Source organism: Aythya marila (genome assembly GCF_965140915.1).
Source record: "Aythya marila genome assembly, chromosome: 4".
Lineage (NCBI taxonomy): Eukaryota > Metazoa > Chordata > Aves > Anseriformes > Anatidae > Aythya > Aythya marila.
The window spans coordinates 47,519,546-47,525,535 of NC_139045.1; positions in this window are offsets into that span (position 1 = coordinate 47,519,546).

The following is a 5,990-nucleotide window of genomic DNA, read 5'->3' on the forward strand; positions in this document are numbered from 1 at the left end:
AGTGTGATGCTGCGTGGTATTGAGAACGAAAGCGAAATCACACATTTTGGGGATTCAGAACCAGGTCCATTTCGGTTGTTTTGGTGCTCAGAGAAACAGACCAAGCTGTGTGTTTGGGGCTGGGCACAGAGCACAGCTGCTGTAGGTTGGGCTTAGGGCTGGAGCCCATGTCAGCTGTTCTGGGGCCAGCCATGCAGGCAGGGCAGATGCATGCAGGTGGGAGCTGGGGTGTGGGGGTCCCTGCAGCCCCCCACAGTCCCCCTGGTGCCTACATCACAGAGCCAGAGTCCCATATGTGGGGTGGGGACAGGGCCCATTGGGCTGGTCGGGGGCTTAGAGGCACAGTGCTGGGTATGTGCCAGCCTTTGTCACAGGCCCACCTCCGTGTTCCCAATGCACCAACCCAGTGCCATGGCTGGGGGGCTCAGAACGGCCTCGTTTGGCCGGTTGTGGGGCTCAGAGATGGAGAACGGGTGATTCGGTTTGGAGTGTGCAGCATGGACCAGTTTCTGTGTGGTTGGGCTCAGGAAGGGAGACCATGTCGGCTGTTTCTGGGGCAAACTTTACACCCCAGGGGCTGGGGGGCTTCGAGGGTGGGTTGGAGGAGACTTGGGAGGGGGGTGGGTTGGGTGTATGGAGGGGGGGGTCCAGTCGTGGCAGTCCCCAAAGTCTGGGATGCTAGCACACACCAGGCCGAAGTGTTCAAAATAGTCTCTGGGCAAAATGGTGCCTTTCCCTTTCCACTGCTCATTCATTGTACCCCATGCAGAATGGTTACCCCCTTAATTGTGCAATATTTAGGCAATTTCTGGAAAACTATGACAGTTCATATTAGTATTCAAATTATGACTTGTTGATTTATAGCTTTGTCAAAAGAGCACTTAAAAAATAATAATAATAAACAAGCACAAGTTCTAAAGAGCTTGAGCCAGAAACAAGCTGGAGATAGCCAGGAGACTTCAAGGGCTGGAAAGATCCAAGAGATATGGGGCTGGAAACAGCAACAAGCTGGAGACAGCTAGAAGATATCAAGCTGGAACCTGGAACAAGCTGAAAATATCTGGGAGACAACCAGGGCTGGAGCCATCCATGAACTGTAGACACAAAAAGCTCATTGAAGAAAAAACACAAACCATATACCAAAGCCTGTACTTTACACCATACAAACACAACACGTGCAGTGTTAAAGCTGTGACAGTGATTGATTTACAACCTTGTCTAAAGCCCTTGTTGCAACAAGCACAAACTGAACACATCAAGGGCTGGACATGTCCACCAACTGTAGCCATGTCCAGGACTAACAGATCAATACAAACTAGGTTAATCCATCTCTGTACAAAGCACAACTGCACCATTCAATATTAATATTCAAGTTACAAAAGTGATTGATATATGACCTCATCTAAAGCCCAGATTGGGCTAACAAGTATGAGCTGTGTTTATTTATCTACAGCAGAAAGCCTGCTGGAGCTGCTAACAAGCTGGAGCCATCCACAAGGGGGAGATACAGGGAGACAGATATGTCCAGGGCTAATTAACCAATAAATAAAATGAAAACCAATTAGTCAATACCTAGGCAGCGTACCACCATGAAATTAAATTCTCACAATCGCATTACCGATTGATTAACAAACTGGCCTAAAGCCCAGGCTGTTGTAACAAGCACAAGCTGTAATTACCTGGAGACATCCAGGAGACACCCAGGGCTGGAGACTTCCATGAGCTGGGGTTCCAGGGCTGGAGCTGTCCAGGAACCAGAGGCACAGTGAGCTGCACTTGCCCAGGGTGAGCTGATCAATAAACACAAATTTATTTGTCAATATCCATACAGTGCACAACTAGGACATTCAATATTAATATTTTGGTTATGACAGCAATTGATTTACGACCTTGTCCACAGCCCAGAGCGCTTCCACAAGCATGGACTGTAAGTACCCGGAGCTGGAGATGCTCAGGGCAGAAGCCGTGCTCCGTGCAGCCTCTGAGGGAGAAGCTCCTGCCCCACGGCCCTGCAGCACACCACACACGAGAAAGGAGGGAGGAATGAGAGCAGGGGAACAGAAAAGCCCTGTTTTACTTAGAAGAGCGGATGAGAGGGGATTCTGGTGCAAAAACCCATCTGATCAGCAAAGTTAACAGCACAAAAGAGCAATGAGCAGTGCCCACAAGAGGCCCCAGCCATCTGGGTGTCCGTCCATCCCACAGCCAGCTCTGAAAGCTGTGAAGAAGAAACAAACACAGTGTTTGTTCTGGGAGAAGAAAGACCCCGAAGGAAGGTACTGGGGGGACAGTACTCAGGCCCCTCTCCACCAGGCAGGTGCCAGCCCCAGGGAAACCTTCAAGTTCTGGGGCCAGGCCCAGGGACACGGTCCCCTTCCCTCCCGTTCCATGCCCTCCTGCAGCACAGAGCCGAGCCAAGAGCCCCTGGCTAGATTGCAGCATCACGAAGGGCTCATACACTGGGCAGGAAGGTGCACAAGGCCTCTGCAGCATCTTTATGGCTGTAGCAGGCTGCAAAGGACAGGAGCTCCTGGCTTCTGCTGGGAGCTGCCAGCCCCCACAAGCCCTCTGCAGCATCTTTATGGCTGTAGCAGGCTGCAAAGGACAGGAGCTCCTGGCTTCTGCTGGGAGCTGCCAGCCCCCACAAGCCAAGCAGCGCCTCCTGATCCACCCACAGGAGCTGAGAGGATCCGTGCCAAAACCTGCATGTGAAGAGAGCAGTGAGCAGGGCCTGGCCCACTGCAGGGGCTGTGCTAGGGACACCTCTGGGGCCGTGGAGGACCCGAAGCCCAGTGGACCACAAAGGGGCGGCTGCCCCAGCCCCACACTGTGGCTATGCCCTTGGGGCTATGCTGGCACCAGCCTGCAGCTGGGCAACACAGCAGCAGCACCATGGCAAGAAAAAGTAACCACCAAGGCATTTCATTCAATGCTTGGGAGCACCAGGGCCTCCTGCTCCTCCCAGGGGACTCCAACAACTCCTGCGGGAGCTCCAGACCTGGCTGCTTCTGCTCATCTTCCTGCAGGGGGGACAGGAATCAGGTTTCAAATTAATTGCCACCACCTGAAGCTGCCAAGCAGCGATTGCCGACGGCCCACCAACAGATCACAGCTAGAACCCACGGGGGTGTCCCCACAGAGGGAGTCTCCAGGTGCTGCCCGTTTCTGGCCTTGAATTTTTGTCAAGTTTTGTACTGACTAAGGGAGAACAAGACACATCCCTCAGAGAAGGATGCATCCATTCTGCAAACAAGAGAAAGATGTACAACCTACAGACTAGTGTTGGTCTGCTTGAAGTGGGGTTATGTGTAAAACCTCAATGTGGTCATTCCCCTCTAAGCCTTGATGAGCAAATAAAGCATCTTTTGTTGCAAGACACAAAGGCAGGAATGAAGGAACACCTAACACCTTAACAGCCTGGCTGCTTTTTTTAATGCTACATGTTGACACATGCTTAGAAGCATCCAGGTCTGCACACCTCTGAGACAGTAGCTGAAATCTACTGTCTACTGAAATCCCTATAGCTCAAATCCTTTTTTCAAGGCCGTCCAGCATAATGTCACAACAGGGTAATGAAGTAAAATGCTGAAGGTCTAAAGGCTCTCAGATCGAACTCAGCTGTTCTGAAATAGCCCCACATCTTACATCCTGAACACACGTGTACACGCACCGCTGAGCCTGCCTGAACTTCTGGACTCACTTTGCTACATGTACCACGTCATCCCCCTTAGAGTTTCCTTGCAAATTCTCATCTAATAAAAGATGGAGAGAAAGGGCAGTGAGGCCATACAGAGTTTAAGAGCCGGCCATTCCAGGTTTTGAAATATCATTCAAACAAACCTTTCCACTACGAGCTCTTTTTCACCTGTACAGGTCAGAGTCTGTTTGCTGACACCCACCAAATATCCCCGTGCCACGACGGCTTCCCAAGAGTCTCACTTCGGGTACTTTTGGCTTCTGTTTTTCCCATGGAAAAGACTTCCAATTTCCTACTAAATTTGCTCATTGCCAGCTTATACCCAACATGTACTTTTTCAATATTTTCTTGCAGGTAAATATCTTCACTGTGTTTCCCATTCTTTCCTTCTGAGACTGAAGAACACAGAAAACTGGGATTGTGCCTCGGCATGTGCCATACAGTCTGCACAACAGGGAGCTCCTTACAGTTTCTCTCCTACAAAGAGTGTCCTCATTCAGTCCTTCAGCAATACCTCTGTGAGTTTGACTTTAAATTCACCTTTCCTGGATGTGTGAGTTTTGAGTAATACACACTATCCCACCTCAAGTCCTTTCTAATATCCTGGGGAACTCTCAAAGCCACCACCTCTATCAGAAATACTTCCTGTCATGTTGTCCTAAGATCCTGCTGAGTTAATAATCACTCCTGCTTTTGGTGGGTTTGTAATCCCTGAGCTTCCTTACTTCCTGACATTTCTTCCCGATGAGCTCCCAGACTAAGCAGTCACAAATCTCTGCTATAACTTAAATCATGGCCTCACGCTCAGTATGAAGCCTGTAACCATTTTTATGATTTCATCTGCCAGTGACATCCCATCCTCTCAGCCATCCCTCACACAACACGCACTGATTGCATACATGCCTGGGACACTGTGCTGGAGGGGACAGGCAACCCCCTCTAATGGGTCTGGTGGTAGACCAAAAGCACCCCAGCTGAAGAGCTGAAGTGTGTGTGCACACACTGGTATTGGGAAAAAACAAAAACAAAAAAAAAAAAAAAAAAACAGCACTTACCCTGAGCTGGATTTATTTTGGGAACCATTGCTCTAATATCCCAAGAAGGGAAGACAATTATCCTCTAAGGATATCAAGAGCATCTGCAACCACATCCCATGCAACAGCAATGTCCCAGGCTGCTTCAGGACCAGCAAAAACAAAGCCACCTCAGTAACTGCAAACCCAAGCATACTTTGTGTCCTGCATGGCAACTTCCCCTTAACAACACAAAGGTTTTCAGATTAGGAGAAGAAATTAGATCATAAGGTAGCTCTGCAATGCATCAACCCTTCGTGAGCCACTCTGAGGAACAGACAGCAAATATTCACACCATCGCGTGTGAGCACCTCTCAGGGACACCAACCTGAGAGTGGCACATCTGAGTTACACACACACACAAAACAGCACTCACAGCTGAAGAGGGATGCTTCTATTTTTTTTTCCTGGTGGAACAGGCTTCTTTAGAAAGAGGTCTTTCAAATTTCAGGGGAATTATTTTCTTCCTCAGGTTAGATGGGACTCCTCAACAGTCACAAGCCTCATGAGATATCTATCCTGAGGCATATAGTAAAACATAAACACCTGAGTGTGAGACTGATGCTCCCATTGCCAGGCAAACTTCTCAGAGACCTTCTCATTTCTGCTGCAGCCAACTATGTCACTGGCTGCAAATCGCGTCAGCCTGGAGCTTGAGGTGGGCCTGGGATCTGGAAAAGCTGAAAAAGGGTCTTCCTTGACCAGCTGTCCCCACTTACTGCATGAAATGGTCCCTTCTCATTTCAACTGTTGTTGATTGCCTTGAGGGAAAGCAAGCAAGTCAGGTGGTGAGCATTCAGTCCGTAGCCTGTGCTTTCCTACCATCAGGAAAGAAAAGAGGACTGAACTTACCACAGAGATCTTACGGCGTGTATCACAAAGACCACCATGTGCAGGGTGTCAGCAGCACATTTAACACACGCGTTTCTTGCTGCTCGCCTTCACTGTGCATCACTGCACAGAGGACGCTTTGACCCTTCCTAAACTGGGATGATGTTTCCACCTCATCCTTCGGTCCCAAGCATGCTTCCAGCTTGTGTCACCCATGCACTGCCAGGAAGCCACCAGGGAGATGTCAGAGCTGCTGGGTTGTGGCTGCTGATCCAGGCCTTCACCCTGACGGCCTCACCTGGGGCCGCCGCTGCCCACACACACCTCCCCATTGGTCCCAGTGCTGTATTTAAGCTTTGGCTGAGGGGGGTCTGGCTTCTTACTGTAGT